Source organism: Macrobrachium rosenbergii, chromosome 51 (assembly GCF_040412425.1).
Source record: "Macrobrachium rosenbergii isolate ZJJX-2024 chromosome 51, ASM4041242v1, whole genome shotgun sequence".
Lineage (NCBI taxonomy): Eukaryota > Metazoa > Arthropoda > Malacostraca > Decapoda > Palaemonidae > Macrobrachium > Macrobrachium rosenbergii.
The window spans coordinates 38037260-38057382 of NC_089791.1; the positions used below are offsets into that span (position 1 = coordinate 38037260).

General features: G+C 34.4%; 1 long non-coding RNA gene across 2 annotated transcripts in view; it reads left to right on the top strand.

Annotated features, from left to right (window-relative positions):
• Positions 1–20123, top strand: part of LOC136833327 (uncharacterized) — a 326360-nt gene that overhangs the window by 45498 nt on the left and 260739 nt on the right. The window lies entirely within an intron of this gene.

Here is a 20123-nt window from a genome sequence, read left to right on the forward strand (position 1 = left end):
GGAATGCAATACCCAAACCAGAATGTTGTTGGTTTGAAGCAAACAGAGATGTTTACGTCAAACAGACCTTGAATAGACTATTTTGCAGCCTCGTGATTTATTAATATTTCTGATATGAAATTCTTGAGTAAACATAATGTACAAAAAAGTAGTATGTCCTCTGCGGAGTGGTCGGTTTTGTGTTCAAGAATGATTGATAATCATTAATCCGCTGGTCTATTCATTTTATGTTCTTATGTCATGAAAGGGTAAACTAAGCAAAAGAGATACAATTCGTCTGTAAAAATGTTTCGGAGATTATTGACATGACCGATGTAAAAGACACTGCAATTTCTGTTTTTGTTTTTATCAATTTCAAGGTATTTTTAATCAGGACCAATATACTGACTGCTATCTAAAACGCAAAACATTTCATTCATTGGTAGTTCTAATTGCTTACGTCAATTTAGTTTGGCTTGTGTAATGGAAAGCAGAAAGCGAGCATTATATTTTGAAACACAAGTGAGTGATGAGTTGAGGTCTACTGAAGATCGTCTCTGATTGACAATATGTGAATATGACACTTTTTGGTGAAGGTCACCTGTGAATCGGAAACGAACACTAATTGTCGAAGGCAATCAGTTATAGATTGGTTGTTTCGAGCAACAAATGGATGTAGTGAAATATCTAGGTAAAGGTAATGAGAATGGGAGACGAAGAACTATAATACAAATTCCATAGATGAAGACAAAGAAAATGGCAGATGAAGAACCATGACACGAATTCCATTAACTTACGTATTTTAACAATTCATGCAACCATGCATCCGCACCTTATTGCTCGCCAATTTGAGATCGGTCACCGCAAGCAAAATACACATGAATGTCCCACTCTACTTTAGTGGTTTAAAACTTCCATTTATAAACACAGCTAAACAGTTCAGGAAAACGGAAGAAAGTTATTTTCGTTCTAATTGGGGATTTTGTCAATGACTGATCATGCTTTAACTCACCAAACCTCTCTGGCAGGATACCCCTAGCCGTGCATTTAGAATATTCAGGAAGCAAATTTCATTTTTGATAGATATGTATTCTGTTTTTCTGTCAAGGATATGGCGTTACGTCACACTTTTTTTTTTTTTATTAAAACTCTATGATTTGAAATCAGTTAAGCTTGCTGAAAGTATGATAGAGCTTATGCAATGTATTAAAGAAGGAAAATCCACATTATATATATATATATATATATATATATATATATATATATATATATATATATATATATATATATATATATATATATATATATATGTAGTTATAATAGCCAGAAGGACCTCTTAACTCTCGAATTCTTCATGCAATAATATATATATATATATATATATATATATATATATATATATATATATATATATATATATATATATATATAATGAAGGCAGGAGGAAGCACACCAACAGGTCAAGAAAGTCATATTTATTGAACTGCAATGTTTCGAGGTCAGCCAGCAGGCATCATTGGTCCTTATTCATATTTTTAACTTCGCTTGTTTTAATGTAATTTATATTGTGTATTTTAATATTTGTCACTTAATTTTATTGTACTAATTAGGTATTATTACTTGTAGCTTGAAAATTATGCCCGCTGGTTGGCCTCGAAACGTTGCAATTGAATAAATATGACTTTCTTGACATGTCGGTGTGCTTCACCTGCCTTCATTATATTACTGGGTTTTGGAAACCTCCAGCTGTTGAATATATATATATATATATATATATATATATATATATATATATATATATATATATATATATATCTCTCTCTCTCTCTCTCTATCTCTCTCTATATATATATATATATATATATATATATATATATATATATATATATATATATATATATATATATATATATATATATATATATATACATTCTGTATATATATAATTACGTGTAATGTTAAGGAGTCTCATTCAAGAGAACATAGGACAACTCAAGAATCCGTTTAAGCTGAAACTCGAAGTACAGGAAAAAATTTCGTTTCCCCACTTCATTCCAGGCGAAGATGTGTTAAAAATAACAAAGGGAAATCCTCACATTGGCATTAAGTATCTCAGCAGTATTTGCGTTAGATCAGTGTTTTTCTGCTGATTCAGTGAAAGAATCGCCATTTATTTTTATATTTGGAAAAAGGATCTGCAAGAGCTCTGAATTAAAAAAAAAAAAAGAAGTAGGCAATCAAGTTTTATGTGACGTACTCTATCCAAACAATCGAGGTATTAAGGTAGTTAAACGCACTGCGACAAAAAAAAATAAATAATAAAACAAAGAATTTTCAAACTTTTTTACCAGAATAAGTGAAACTACTGGTGAGCTGCATGATACCAAAATAATCCTAACTATAAAACATTGGTCAAGGATTAGATGGGATTTCATAAGGTTAGGGTGACCTGGGGAAAATATATTGATGTGTTAGCACTCTCCCCTCCTGGTAGGTTTCCACAGAATAAGTCCATTGTGACCTATAAAACATAACGTTTACACACACATACACACACACACACACACACACATATATATATATATATATATATATATATATGTGTGTGTGTGTGTGTGTGTGTATGTATGTATGTGTATATATATATATATATATATATATATATATATATATATATATATATATATATATATATATATATATATATATATGTATTGTTCTTCAATGGATTATCTATCATCACAGGTTCTTGGATTAGCAAAAAGTTTGAAATTTTTTTAAACATTTTCCTGATCTTAGCCTCCAGGCACATCCAAAGATTTATGTGTGTGTGTGTGTGTGTGGATCCATTTCAGGGGTATTCCTTTGCATCTAGAATTTAAATCAGAATAAATTGCCATTTTACACGCAATGAAATGCTATTGCAATCACTACAGTTTCAACAAAGCTCAGAAGCTAAATCATCCAACGTCATTTTGGTGCAAAAATAATATTGGGTGTTCAGCCTTGACAAAATGGTGATTGTGGGTTGATAATCTCATTCAACATTGCAATTATTATTAGTGATGAAGTGTCATGTATGAAAAATTTGGCAACAAACTTAGAGATATTTTCTTTTCGTTTCAAAAGTGACTTTTGTCTTGAAATGTGATTAAGCAAACGAGGGTTTTCAGTTGCTAATACCGAATGACTGCAAAATTTCATTGCATTGCCATTTTCTTGCAAAAACTGAAAACAGCAATTCAGGCGAATATAGCCAAAATACTTTTTTTTTTTTTTTTTAATTCAAGCGTTGTATAAAACTGGATATTTTGTATTGCAGTCTTCATGTAAATGACGAAAAGGTATATTTTCCTTTCAGTGGAAGACCGTTATAGTAATATATCATATTGTCAGTGATAGTGATGGTCTCGTATACAAACTGGATAAAACTGGAAAATTGTGGGATCATGATACTGAGCGTAACTGTTGAATTGAATCAAAATAAAAACTCCCCACTCCAGCAATAAGTCTTACTGTCAGAATACTTCCTGCGACGTAGATCTCATTACAACGTGAATATTCCACTTCATTGAAAACGTTTTTACACGAGTGCATCTCCGGTTCCCCCGGCAATTCCCGAAGAACATCTGTTAGTGCGCCAGTCATATCCTATCCGGCGCAAGCAGCTAATAGCTTCCATTAATTCTCCTGGACCTACCAAATGAAATTTGGCGAGACCAGAAATTGCCTTTGGGCGGGTTACGGTTTAACATCGTTATGGTTTCTCTCTCCCGGGGCTCGAGAATTAGGCTTATCAAAACAAAAATAAAAGGGGTAGGCTGCGCTGGCCTTTCTGTATTTGTTCTCGTTGTAGGATACCATAAGATATTCGAAGTATAAATTCATATGTATGTATGCATACGTATACGCACCCACCCACACACACACACATATATATTTATTGATATATTGATACGTATATATATATATATATATATATATATATATATATATATATATATATATATATATATATATATATATATATATATATATATATATATAGAGAGAGAGAGAGAGAGAGAGAGAGAAGAGAGAGAGAGAGAGAGAGAGACCAACAAATAATAATAAAATTATCGACGTTATCCCTAAGTATCCTAATATTTTGCCTATTAATTTACAGGTTCAGAAAATTCATAATCAATTCAAAATGAGGGTTAAGTTTATTACTCAGGCCTTTGGCCTTAGCCAGAAGATCTCCCTTTGATATATGAATTTACTGGTGAAGGACGAATAAAAGTAGTATTTTCGCAAGCGAAATTTCACAAAGAATCGAATTAATCTCTTAACATAACAAGGACCGAGAATCCGAGTATAGAATCCTGTCGAACTCCCTTGATTACAAAAAAAAAAAAAAATGACAATGATTTAGTATTGACTTGGGGACACTACGACGACAGGAAAAATCTCATTCAAAGAAGTAAAACTATGATTAACCAGGCTGTCATTTCACAATGAAGACACGAGTAAATGAATTGAAATGAGTGTGAGGATAGACAAAAGACTTGTTCGATAAACGTTTTTCGTACTTGAGGGGAAAAAAAAAAGCAAATAAAAGATGGAGTCCCCTGCAGATTCTAAAAACGACCGATCACTGTCAGTGGCTTAATCTTCTATTTTTCACGTAGTTGTTCCTTTTCAGCTTTTAATGAGAACCGAAGTCACGAAGCACGGTCTTAAAATAATCTGTCGCGTTAGCCATTTCACTCTCTCGCTTCTTAAAGCGGAAGAGAGAGAGAGAGAGAGAGAGAGAGAGAGAGAGAGAGAGAAAGTATAGTATATCCAGTTTTACCAGACCACTGAGCTGATTAACAGCTCTCCCAGGGCTGGCCCGAAGGATTAGACTTATTTTACGTGGTTAAGAACCAATTGGTTACTTAGCAACGGGACCTACAGCTTATTGTGAGAGAGAGAGAGAGAGAGAGAGAGAGAGAGAGAGAGAGAGAGAGAGAGAGAGAGAGTTAGGAGAGGTGTGTGTTATCGTTTCAGGAAAGTAGGTCGTTGCTTTAGTTTATATCACAATAATTTTCAGCGGTGTTTTTACTGTTATAAAATCTGCTTAGAATTTTTTTAAGAAGCATTCTCTTGCAAATTCCATATGGCATATTTAAAAGCTCTTCCTTGATAAGATGATGCATTATTTTTATAACAATTTGTATTCATTTAAACACTTCATTTTAATGTCACTAATATACATAAAAGCATATTGTTTAAGAGTATGACAATCACTCCAGGCGGGCGGGAACATGGTATAAATAAAACGCGTTCAGTCATAGATTTAATGAGTTAAAAACGCTGGAAAATAATCATGAAACTTACGGTTTCTGTTGATTCAAAGAATCTTTCATAGCTTGATATTTTCTATTGGCTGAGTAATTGCCCATCCCAAGCTTGACAAGTATCTTTGTTCTCACTAAGCTAGTGAAATCCATAAACTATCTTGGCTGTAACTGGGATACAAAATATTTCTGATGTTTTCAGTTTATTACAATTCTAACAAAGGATGGTAATGCTACTTTTTCACGGAGAGAGAGAGAGAGAGAGAGAGAGAGAGAGAGAGAGAGAGAGAGAGAGAGAGAGAGACTTCAAATTATGTTTTATCAGCCGTTTAAGCAACTGGAATTTTACATTTTCAAATGGGGAAGCATCGATGACTTGCCAGAAAAGTGAGACTAAAACCTATCACGTTCTCTGTCCAATCTAATAAAAAATATTAAGGCAGTTACTGAAAAAGTATTCTGTCATGACTGCGTTACTGAATTTTCCTAATTAGCGTAGTCTACAAACCTTTTATATATCATTACAAAAACTAGATCAAGAATTTTGTAACTTAACACTTAGGGTGTGGATTTTTCTCAGCAATTCATTGCTGTACGAAAGATCACCCATTCTATAAATCTGAATTTAGGGTGTCCCTTATCTTAATAGTAGGTTGTCAGTAACGAAACTCTCCTAGTCCAAAAACTGACTTGAGACGTTAACATAGCCCCCATTTTATTTCCCGATGAGTTGAATGATCCATAACCTCTAGACGGATCTGTGTTGGATGAGATTCATACAATTATGATAGAAAATTTTTGAGTATCAGTAGGAAAACGTTTTTTTTTTAAATAGTTTGATGACGTTTTAAGCCAAGGTTTAAATAAGTCAGATATTTCTCTCTCCACTATTCTACACGTAAACACATCAGTCACGCTTTTCTCTCGTAGCAATAAACCGCGGAGATTATCATATCTCCTTTAAAGGTAGCAACTGACTCTCTCTCTCTCTCTCTCTCTCTCTCTCTCTCTCTCTCTCTCTCTCTCTCTCTCTCTCTCGCCTTCACGTCTAGAAACGGGGAATGCTGTAAATGTGCCTTGCTTGTTGTTAATATGGCTAAGTTTTTAATGCTTCATCTAGTTTCAAGAAGCGTATAATGATAAACACACACACACACACACACACACACACACACACACACACACACACATATATATATATATATATATATATATATATATATATATATATATATATATATAACACACATAAATAATATAGACAGAAAAATACATTTTCCGTGTGAGTTTTACTTAGTCATATGTATATGTATATATATGTGTGTGTGTGTGTGTGTTATGTATCAAAGTATACCGTTAATTTTACACAAGACATATATTCTTCCAAATGTTAAGCCAAAACTACCCAGATGTGATTGAATACATATAATTCCGAGTAACTTTCACTCGAATGAATTATACATGATAAATTCAATTACACGTACCCAGGATCGAACCTATCCCATTTACGACTGGTGCACGGAAATACTGGTTTGCCATCAAGAGAGATAAGAATCGATACATTTGGTCAAATATGTTACGACTAATCTTGCACATGTTTATTTTCATATTTTAAAATCAGAAAGACATATATGGTGACATATTTACTTAATAATGACCTACAATGTCTCCCGTGATTCAACTCGGAATGGCAGCCTCCCAGAGGATGTCGAGCGACTGGGACTTCAGAAGTTTTCGTTTTCTTCTTTCATTTTAATCATTTTTCTTATATATTTATCCATTTATTAATTCATTTTTCCTCTTTTTTTGATAAGTGAGGTCTCTTCTTTCTGTATTTCGTTTTACTTCCTCTTAATTCTTCCTAATGAACACCATACTCTTTGGAAGCCTGGATTTCAAGTCAGTGGCCCCATATGAATACGTTTCATCTACTGAATAATAATAATAATAATAATAAAAAATAATAATAATAATAATAATAATAATAATAATAATAATAATAATAATAATAATAATAATGATAATAATAATAATATAATAATGTGGATTAATCCGAGTGATGCTGCGCCCTTTCCGTAGGTCATTCGTATATGTATATGTGCGTGTGAATGCATAACCTAGCATAAACAATGTTAATTTCTATCACTATGCATTAGCCTTTTTGATGTTTCTTAGAAAACTAAAGACGGATCTAGTCAACTTCATATTTTGTGCTACATTTTCCTAACAGTACATCGACACATATATAGATACATACATGTATATTATATATATATATATATATATATATATATATATATATATATATATATATATATATATATATATATATATATATATATATATGTGTGTGTGTGTGTATGTATGTATATATATATAAATACATATATATATACATATTAATTTCCTTGACGTTCTGATGACTAGGGACATCACAAACTACAAGACCATATATATTATAAATACATTTTCTCAATAGCCTACATCTATTTCTTTTGGGGTAACGACATTTCAGTAAGCAACTTATTTTTTGTCCCTTTAGGCTATATAAAGATTTGGAGTTCTAAATATCTCAACGAGTACCTGTCATATCTCATACACAGTATATACCCCTTCCACGGTATTGAAAAGCGTTTTGTATAGCGAATCAGATCTTTCGTACTCCCAATAAAAGGCCAAGAGAAACATGCAACAATAAACCGAAGATATACCTGAAAAACAACAAAAAGATTAGCGAAACACTGGGACAGGACAATCACAGTCGTTTGCTCGCAGCTACCCTGATACCATCGGCAATTAGGTCATCACTGGCAGAAACTCGTTTCAGAGATAATTCGAGCACCAGCAATCGGTTGCATACGCGGATGAAAAGTCTCCCATTTCTAGACGTATAAGCAACTCTATGGTCCAAATACACGCGTCATGTTAAAGCCCAGATACCAATCTTTGTAGACAAACGACGCGAAACTTTCACCAAGGTCTTTCAAAACAGATAAAATTGACCATGTCATTTAGTCTTTGAAAACAAATAAAATTGACCATATCATTCTGGTTCCTATCTGAAAGATGAGCGTTATTTATCCTTTGGGGTTTAGCCACAATCTAACGGACTCTATATCTCTTAATTGCACGTCATTTCCAATCTCCCTGTAAAAATAGTTCCGTCTGTTACCAAAAGCCATTAGTGTTCGAAACTGGGTGGGGACGCTAACTGAAATATAATGATTCTTTGTTCCTCTTGTTTTATTTTTTACAGGCGTTATATATATATATATATATATATATATATATATATATATATATATATATATATATATATATATATATATATATATATATATATATATATATATATATATATATATATATATATATATATATATATATATATATATATGTGTGTGTGTGTGTGTGTGTGTGTGTGTGTGTGTGTGTGTGTGTATGTGTGTGTAAATAAGTTGCTCTGTGACCTTTTGACATATGTCAGTCTCTCTTAATTGCAACATTATTCGTTTGCATATTGCCTCTCAACTTTTTTCCTATTTCGTTTCATCGTCTAATGAAAACAGAAGCTCAGACCAGTATCTAAAAGGCTCGTGTAATCAAACTGAAATATGAAAACAGTGATGCATTTATCTTCCATCCCTAATTGAACAAGACTAATAGAACCACATACGGAAAATGTATAATGAATTAAAAGTTCCGGCGTTGTCCTCAAAGTTTTTTTTTTCCTTTTACTTGACTTTATACTAAATGATAAAACTTTCCTAATTTCGTCTCGCTGACTCACAATTTATGATTCGGCGGTGACATACATGAGGCAGAATTTTTCTGCGCCACGTGATTCATTCCGAAATTGCGGCCTGCTAATTATCCCTATTTGTACATGTAAAAATGTTGCATTTGAATTAAGTTTGAAGTCTAGTTTTACAGCGATCTCGGTGCAGGATGTCAAGGCAAATTCCCATAATTTATGAGGTGTCTGAATTTAACTATTTCTAAGGGCTTTATTATTTTTTTCGGGGGGCGACGGGAGACTTGCGCATTAAATTATTTTGTAGCTATTCGCTATGACCTGCATTTTTAATGTTTTAAACTTTTTGCTGGATGTTTCACATAATTAATGCCATTTAATCAGTGGAAGCCTGCGGACCATTATCATGACTTTTTGGCCCGTATTATAAAGACATAACTTATAAACACACACACACACACACATATAGGTATATATATATATATATATATATATATATATATATATATATAAATATATAATATATATATATATATATATATATATATATATATATATATATATATATATATATATATATATATATATATATATATATATATTAATATATAAATATATATATATATATATATATATATATATATATATATATATATATATATATATATATATATATACATATATATATATATATATATATATATATATATATATATATATATATACATATATATATATATATATATATATCTGTGTGTGAGGATGTGCATATGTGCGTGCGTTTGTGTCTTTAGCTTTTGATTAATTGAAAATCTCTAATTTATATAATCAAAGACAACAGTTTTAAACCCTCAGAAGGTATCTGCCATGAACTTTTCAACCGGACAGACAGACTGACAGATAAATGCCATTTTATAAGAACATATTCAGACGTGCAGGCAGCTAGAGAATAAACATGTAAGTGAAAACAACTTCCAAACACGCAAGATATTCGACCGGATAAAAAGGCAATCTTAGCTCCCGAAGCAAAAAAGATAACGCACGGTAAACGGCAAACAAAACAAAAGCTGTTGCGGAGATCTGTCTCCATCAAACTGTCTTTGAGGCAATTGCTTTGGCACCGCTCCCAGTGTCACTTATCATCCTAGTCTAGGGCAAAAGTACTCCCGCGCAGAGAAAGATGGATTCCAGAAAGAAACCTTTCATAAAAAATTACATACCGGGAAACTGTGAACGCCCAAAGTCAAGGATGTATACATAGACTAGTTATGTCAGTGTCAGTGTGTTTTATACATAAGTATTGCACTTTTATACAATGCTATTTATATTTTTAAACTATTCCGTTTGACTGGATTTTAGTACATTAAGATAAAAAATATTTATTTGGTGATATGTGTCTTCAAGGTCGCAATTGTATGATTTCATTATGCACATGCGCATGTGTACAAACAGTCACGCCTATATCAAGTTTTATATGTATTTATATTATATATATATATATATATTATATATATATATATATATATATATATATATATAATATATATATATGTAATATATATATATATATATATATATATATATATATATATATATATATTATATAAATTATATATATTTAGGTGTTAACCATGACCATGACTCGGCATCCTCACTCTACTGTATTTTGGATAAGCTTATGAATGCAAACCTATAGTGGCACTGTGCTGCAAATGCTAATTCAGAGATCCTGTTTTCCTGGATTATCTGGTGAGTTTGAATCCTTCCTAGGCTAAAAGCCTTCTTTTATTTCCATTTCGAAATGGGCTGCCAGAGATAAAAACATTAAGAAAATGGCAAAGAGGAGAAGATGAGACGCTATGTGGGTAATGTATATATATATATATATATATATATATATATATATATATATATATATATATATATATATATATATATACGAGGGTTTGAGGTGTGTGTCTGTGTCTGTGTGTATTATATGTGATTGTGTGCTTTAAAGAAAATGATCTATATTTTGGGGACTCATGGATATCATATACATAATCAGTATCTAGAAAATTATCTGGAGCGTACAGGGAAATTAAACATTCTGTTTTATAAAAAAAGAGAGGGTCTCTCGTCCGGGCAATTCGAAAGGATTATCATTTAATAGTTTAATTAAAATATCAGCGTCAGTCGATAAAAAGAAATATATAATTTTAGCCTGATATCCTCACACAAGATTCTTATTTAAAACTTTAAGCATCATAAGATGCATGTAAGGAATCATTTCACTCGGAAACGAAAAGTAAATCATTTCGATTTCCCAAGACTAAAAACATAAAAATGTGCAAACCAGAATCTCTGCTCTGTGGCGAGGATTTTCTTCTGTTCTCTCGAGTATTATTTCTTGCGAGAGCTCTTGTGAAAATGCGTCACTAAACACCTTTGAAGACTTTTTGTTGCCGACTTCCCAAGCAGATCTTAGGGACGCGACAATCCTCTTAGGTACGAGGTACGCTCAGAATCCCAGACATTCTAAATATGAATGTACATGTGGGTGTGTGTCTGTGTGTGTGTCTGTGTGTATGTAGTCTGTTACTCGACACCTCCGCTTTCGACTCCTTTCTCCCTTTATCTTAATCCCTCTCGCGTATGTGGCCTCTGATGAGGTTTAACGCCTCTGCGGACCTCTGCTTCAACCTCAGCTAAGGAAGTAATGAAATTGCTCCGGTCTATGGGGATGATCAAAGGGCTGTTTCCGTGTTGCAAAGTTGCCTCAGACATTTTGATGTTCGAGGGAAGTCTCTTTCTACTGACGGCCAGAAAAGACTACTCTCGATTATTTTATTATTTTTCTAAGAAAGGATCATTTTCGTCTTCCTTTTACACGTTTTGATGGAATCAGTTTCTAGTGATGGCTATGATATTTTTTTTCAAGGCCATTTGCTTAAGTATGGCCAATTTGAATACTTTCGTTAGTTTTTCCTTCTCATCGTTATCGTTTCTTGGGAATTTACGATTTTTATTCATCTTAAATACAATTTTCATCAAATGCTTTGAATTTCAATTATAAACTAAACGTAATTTTTTTTTTAAATTAAAATTTACAATTTCGGATATTTGTTACGGAGGGTTTCGGTCATTAACTATTGCTATGATTCATAACATGCACACGTCCGTATGGAATAAAGCCAGTGGGACTATTAATTTGCAAATGTTAGTTATGTAAAATAACTAACAGAAAACTGCGGCAAATTATGTTTTCTATTCACAGTAGCCTGTGCTTCTATTTTTCTTACTATCTGTCTATTCCACTCAGTGAGTGTATGCAATAAATCTCCAAGAGAGGTTATGAGTGATATACATATGGAAAGAGTCAGGACATATATACTATTGAAGATCTCATAAACAAGGCAAAATGATTACACATTTTAATGAATGAGCTAAGTCATCGCACATTTATCTAATGCCTTAATAAGATATACATTTTCTGCCGCACTCTTTTCATATCTCTAAAAGCACTACGTCCGTTGAATGTAGTTGCAACTTGTTCCAAATATCGTAGTTTCGGTAGTGATCCGAAGAACTTTTCCTTCTAGTTGAAGCTGGCCTTAGGCCATAGCGGGGTTATGCTCCCAGGCAGCCGGTTTGTGCGTTCGTTTTAGAGTGAGCCAGCCTTGTGCTGGCATGGACTCTTGCTCTAGGGCATCCCGTACTTTGGCAGCCCACAACGAAAAATACATTTCCAACCAGTGACACCGAGGCCGTTGGTTGGTGGTGTTCGATTTAGATTATACTAGTCAGCTACCACAACGCCTTGTAAAAAGGCAGCCCATAATTGTGGCAATGTGCTTCATAAGGGATTAAGATATCTTGTAGAGGGTTCAGAATTAGCACGAACGAACCGACACCTGAGGCAACATGATGGACTGGTAAGATGAGCTGTACAATGCTAACGGAAAGGCTAAACCACAATTCAGATCTAGAGAGGCAGAGTCGCTAGACTCTTACCTTTAACAGCCCTTGTGCGAAGACTTGCGTGGTAGGAAGTCAGAACTACCACAAATGCTCTATCTGTAACATTTCTCTCCTGGGAACTTTCGCCATGTTGAACTACGATATGGGTAGAGCCTAAACTGTCAGGAACATTTTGAGTGCAAGGGAAAGAATGCAGACATGCTAGTTTGAGGAACTTATGAGCAACATTGAGCATGTCAGGAGAAAAAATTATAATAATGTGTGTCTGTGTGTGCCTGTGTATGCACGTGTGTTGGTTAAGGGGGAGGGGGGTGTTGTGTGGGGGCAGAAATGAGAAATTCAGTGAAAAATTTCGTTTTTATTTTTTTTTTTTGAGAGGCTGAATAGCTGCATGTCTGGATGCGTTAGTCGATCAACAGCAAAGGTAGATGACACATAAAGGGATGGTATTGTTGGTTGATATGGTATTCCTGAATTAATTGAGAACGGGGAGTACCCTAAGGGAATGTGTTTGGAAAGGACCCTAAACACTTGAAATGCATGGTTTTCAAAGTAGGGCAATCATTAGCGTAATTTAGGACGAAAATCTGGCGAGGAAATCTGTTTGCTTATGTGCTACTACAGATCTGATCTAAGGACAAGCTGATGTACGTGATGGTGGCAGGCGGAGTGGCAGGACATATTTCTCATCATTCAAGACATAGAAGTGGAAAAATTGCGGACAAATTCCGGATAGAATCACAGCATCAGAGAGTACAGGGAATATTGTGGTTATAGGGGTATAAGGGATGGGTATAAGAGAGTAAATGGATGGTTGATGAAATGTGACGTATAGTAAATGAAAATCATATATTATTTGAGGTACAGGTTTTGGAAGACAAATGAAGGTAATGCACAGGAGTACAGTAAGATAGTAAGATAGGCAAGAGGGAACTGAGAGAAAGAAAGAAAGAAAATTAAAGAGTGATATTCTTAGAAAGTACTCTAAGAAGAATAAAAGGTTGTTCTACACGGAATTAAATGCAGAGAGAAAGGTAATATAGTAAATAGATCCCCGAATAAAAGATGAAGATATAATAATGGATTGGTTCATTTAACAATTTGTTGAACTGCTGGATGGGAAAGATGGGAAACTGACAGAGGTTAATGACGCAAAAGTAGAAAGGGGTAGAGTAATTTTAAGAATACTCATGGATGGGAATGTTGATAGCTTCTCGAGAAGAGGTTTTGAGACTGAAGAACAGGAAGACACCAAGAGTTAATAAAGGAATTGCGAGTTAGAAGTTGAGGTGCATTTGTGAAAATCTGGCTGAGGTAATGGATGTAAGGTACGTAGGGATATATGAAAAGTTCCAAAATGACAGAGGGGACTCTAATAATTATAGGGGCATAGGATTAATCAGTATGCCAAGAAATATTTATCGCAAGATTTTTATTGAGAAAATGAAACAGGTAGTAGATGCATTGAACAGCTAAGGAACGTGTGCGTAAAGCAAGCATTTCGTTTGAAACAATTATGTGAGAACTTTGAAAGTTATGAGAAAAAGTTGTATGCAGGAAATGTGGAACTAAAAATAATTAACGATAGAATTGTGAGCGAAGCTCTCGTAAAGCTTAATTAGCCTATTTTTCTGGTGCCAATATACTTCGAAGTATTGGACAGTGTGTCTTGCTGTTGGAGTTTCTTAGACTTTTCATTATTCATACATGTGCTATTCATACCATTATAATTATTGCGTGAATAGATGCACCTTACAGGTGTTATTAATGGTTAATTTCTAAACATCCTTGGTATTCTTCAATTTAACCATTGTGAAAATAGGTAACTTAAAGTAACAATGGAGATAGTAAGGCAACTATAAATAGAGGCACAGAAACCTCCATTCACGTAAGCAGATAACAATTTAATAATAGGATTTTGGTTGCCCTCAGCTACCCAATATCTCGTTGAATATCTCATTTTACAACTAAACTCAAACCCACGTAAGAACTTTAGATTCCAGGTGTTATAGCCGAAGAAATAATTATTTCAAAACGTGAAAGCAAAATGTCACGGTAGTTTTCTGACGATAGAAATTTCATAAAAAAAAGAGCGTTTTATCTCTGACTGTCAAAACAAAGTCACTGTTTCCGGCTTTTCGTTGATTCGAGCTTTAATAATACTATCAGTATCATTTGTATGTTTTAGTTTTCTGTAAAAGAAAACTGTTGAGATGGCTATTTGTCTGTCCGTCCCCACTTTTTCTGTCCGCCCTCAGATCTTGAAAACTACTGAGGCTAGAGGGCTGCAAATTGGTTGGTTGATCATCCTCCCTCCAATCATCAAACGTACTAAATTGCAGCCCTCTGGCTTGAGTAGTTTTTATTTTATTTAAGGTTAAAGTTGGACATGATCGTGCGTCTGGTACCGCTATAGGTGGCAACAACGCAGCCCACCACCGAGCAGTGACTGAAAGTTTCATGGACCGCGGCTGAGAGTTTCATAGGCCGTGGCTGGGAGTTTCTACAGCATTATACGCTGTACAGAAAACTCGATTGCGCCGAAGAAACTTCGGGGCATTTTGTACTTGTATCTGTTATGAATACAGTTCAGAATACAGTTCAACATCAAACTATTCCTTCTAAGCAGCTGGCCGCTCCGTTTGAGCAATTCCTGTCAAATTGGTTATTATACCTTGTATTCCTCATTTCTTCAATTACATTATTTTGAAAGTTCTTAATGAATATGATTACTTACAGTTAATAAGATTATAAATGATAATACGTACATGTGCAGTTATGACTGTGTGAGCCTGGGAGTGTGCGTGTACACGCACATCGGTCTGCAGTTCAATCCCCTCTTTTAATTATAAGTTAACTCATTAGTTATTTTTGAACGGAAAAGTTTTCCTACTATTTCTTTTCGCTCAGAAATTCATCGAGACCTCTAGAAAATATCAGATCATCCTAAAGTCATTCCATGCTACACTGAATATGAATGAATGAAATAATCACTTAACTAAAATGTCAGTGAGCAAGTTTGTGCGTACTTGAATTATAGGCAGTTTGTCTTATCGTGTCTTTAATCTGCGCAATGTAACGCAATTATAGTCTCATTTACGGCGTACAGTTTCTCTACAAAGTATTATTTTCCATTATACACTTCCAAAACAGGACTGGCGTGAAACGTCAAAATAAGAATTCTTTTGGCACAGCATATCTTGATTTCCGACCACCAGTTTATAAGAGCTACCACTATCCTAAATAAGAAATAGCGCCAGAATAAAGAATGTCTTCATCATTTGATAAGTTTTTGCATCTTTCATATCTAACAAATAACTTTTCAAGGATAAATAATGTGTTAACAAATGTAGGTTACAAATGTTAGTTCATATTTACCATGAGACGTTAAGCAATCATAGATATCATGAAGCGATATTGACCAAGAGATTAAGCAAACAGATAGAGATGGATTAAAATTAATTAAAAGTTACTACATTCTTTCAGTATGTCCACCATGCAATCTTCTCTTCCTAACAGGAACTACACATCTAAAGACTACCGAGATTAAGGAAATATTTGCACAGATGACAGTAGGGAAACACCTAGTCGTCGAAAAAGTAAGGACAGGAAAATTAAAGTGCGTGATGAGAAAAGTTAAATAAATATAAAAACTGGGGCTTCTTGTTAGAAACACAAATAAAGAGATTAACTCCTTACGGCGCTGTTGAAGACTTTTGTCTCAATTTTCTAATGAAAGGCTTCACGCCAGAAACATTTATTGTATGGTCCACATTTTTCATGGTTTTAAGATTTAAGTGGAAACAAAATTATTCTATGATCGATCTTTTTCATGGTTTGACAGTTTGAGTAGAAAAACATTTATTGCCGGATCGATATTTTTCGTGATTTAACATTTGATTAGAATAATATTTATTGTATGATCGACCTTTTTCATGAATTTGCAGTTTGAGCAGAAAAAACATTTATTGTGTGGTCGATCTTTTTTATAATTTAATAGTTTAAGTACAAAAACATCTTTTTCATGATTTAACAGTTTGAGTAGGAAAATGGCATGGTCGATCTTTTTTCACGTTTTAACAGTTTGAGTGGAAAAATGGTATGGTCGATCTTTTCTATGATTTAACAGCTTGGGTAGCAAAACGTCATGGTCGATCTTTTCTATGATTTAACAGCTTGAGGAGCAAAACGGTATGGTCGATCTTTCTCATGATTTAGCAGTTTGAGTAGGAAAATGGTATGGTCGATCTTTTTCACGATTTAATAGTTTGAGTAGGAAAATGGTATGGTCGATCTTTCTCATGATTTAATAGTTTGAGTAAGAAAATGGTACCGATCTTTTTCATGAGTTAATAGTTTGAGTAGGAAATGGTATGGTCGATCTTTTTCATGATTTAACAGTTTATGCAGAATACAATTCTTTTTTTTTTTTTTAAGCCCAAAAGCTAATCATTGTATAACACAGAACGGCTTTAATACCACCACATCCTTATAAGCAAACATCTATTAATAAATAACTGTTAATAAGCAAATTACAGCTGCTAAATGGCTACATCCCTTCTCTTCATAATGAGGGACAAGCGACAAAACCGTTAAGAACAAAACAAGAGATAAGGACTGAAAGAGATAGGGCACAGTGCACAGATTTTTAAACAAAAGATAAGTTCAACCACCAGGACGCACCGACCATCGCAACGACTTCGCTGGTATTTATATGTAAATCGGTAAAGTGGACCAGAAGCGATAAGAATTCGGCTGGTTTGAGTTAAACAACGAGGTCTATACGAATAAACTTGAAAGAACTGGGGTGGGAGATTCAAATGGTTTCGTTACATACCCATGCTATTTCCTTTCATGAATAGTTTCATGTATGTATATATACTCGTACTTATATACATATGTATGAGTTCTTATCACTTATCCGCGAGTGACTTTTCTCCTTCATACTCACAAATATTAAACCACAAATATCGTTTAATATCCAGTTCACGCTACCTCAGTAATATTGACCCCTTGTGATGGCTCAGTGGACAAAGTCACTGTCTATCGTTGTTTCTAAACCAGGCAGCGGTTCGAATCCTGCCGGTGACGAAGTACGCATCAGTTATAATTCCCCTAAGGTGTAAGTTGTTCCTGAGGTATACTGAACTAGATAATGAACGATATTGTGGCTTAATATTTGTACATACGTAAGTTGCAAGGTATGTTACAAAATGGTACTTATCACCTATTATATCGGGTATTTTGACATAGGAGAAGTATTCAAATTTGTTGCTTATAAAATAGGAAAACTCAGTTCATAAATGTCTACACATGAGATGTTATCGTTATTCTCGGCCAATTTCCTTTACAGTTTACTCATCCAGTTTATTATTCAGGCAAATAATTATCTTTTGAAGACTTTAATATGTTAACCTATACACTGTGTGTGTGTGTGTGTGAGAGAGAGAGAGAGAGAGAGAGAGAGAGAGAGAGAGAAGAGAGAGAAAGGGTTAAAGGATTACCTGTGAGTCCCTGCTTTTGAACTGTGATAAGATGGTATACATTCTCGCACATAGTAATGATCTTTTCTTTCTCACTCCTTCATTTTTCCATTTATCCAGCCACGAACCATGCCATTCAAGTAACAACCAGGTGCCTAGGTCACTGCTAATGTCATCGGGGGCGTCATTTATCATTATGAAAACGTCATGCCCATGCCGTTCCTTTCCTCTCCCGGTCCAGGGATCGATCGCTGGTTCTCCGGTTGAGATCTGCTGGAGTTGTCAGTGTGACACAAGGACTGAGAGAGAGAGAGAGAGAGAGAGAGAGAGAGGCAAGGGAAAGTGGGGAGGATGAGAGAGAAATCACATCAACTGGAATTGCAAAGAGCAGCTGCTGTTCGAAAGCGTTTGCATAAAGTCGACGTAGCAACTGCTGGAGGCTCTTTGAATAATCCTCTTCTGACCCCACCCCCTCCCACCACCTCTCCTTCACCCCCACCAAAGCCAGCATCCTCTCCTCCTCCTCCACCACCACCACCATCACAGCACACACTCCAACACCCTTTCACCCACCAACACCAAAAGAATTATAGCGAGAAACTTACTGACTTCCAACATTTCTGTTCAAAGTTTGCTTTTCCATGAAGATGGATTCTACCGATGAACAGATCTGACATCTATCATGGGCGTTCAGAAAAATACACCTCACCAAATGAGGAGAATAACTGAGGATTTTTGGAGTACAGATTTCATCAGTGCTGCCCATATTTTATCAACTGCAATAGAATACAGAATTGTGTAGATACGCGCACGACAAATTTACGTAACAAATAATGAAAGACGTGCTCTTCATACTACTTGGGCATTGTCCATAGCCACAACCATAGCCCCCACAACTATTGTCAAGTTTCTTTCACTCTGTACTAAGGCTATGAATCTGCCAGTTAGTAGCTGACGCCCGAAATCCAAAAATGAATCTGAGGTAAGGAGAGCTGAAAGGTAAGAAATAAAATAAACTGTGACAAAATTGTACTAAAAGGCTCGAGTGGGTGTAAAGATGACTTAAAGTAATGACGTGGTTTAGTCAGATGAAGAGAACGGAAACAGATGAATGTTGTGGTGACTGAACTGTCCAAGAATCTTGAGAGAAAGGAGAAGGACGCCTTGGAAATGTGAGTTAGGAGGAGAAGAAGAGAGGTTTTTTCAGGAAGAAAGGAAGGACAGACAAGGTGGAAGTGGGAACAACGGCTGTTGCTGATTTTTCTGTGGGAATATACGAGCGACTAATGCTGTGGAGGGGTTCTTTACCCACCCCTTTTATCTTAAATACATATTATTAACATACACACACACACACACACATATATATATATATATATATATATATATATATATATATATATATATATATATATATATATATATATATATTATTAAAGGACTTTATTCAAACTGGTTGTAGTATCTAATGGAGTATTCATTCACAAAAAGTTACAAGCTTTCTCGGACAAACAGTCCACATTATCAAGTATCCGGATGCGATAATGGACTGTTTGCCCAAGAAAGCTTGTAACTTTTGAATAACATCTCCGGTAGATACCATCCAGTTTGAATGAGGTCCTTTAG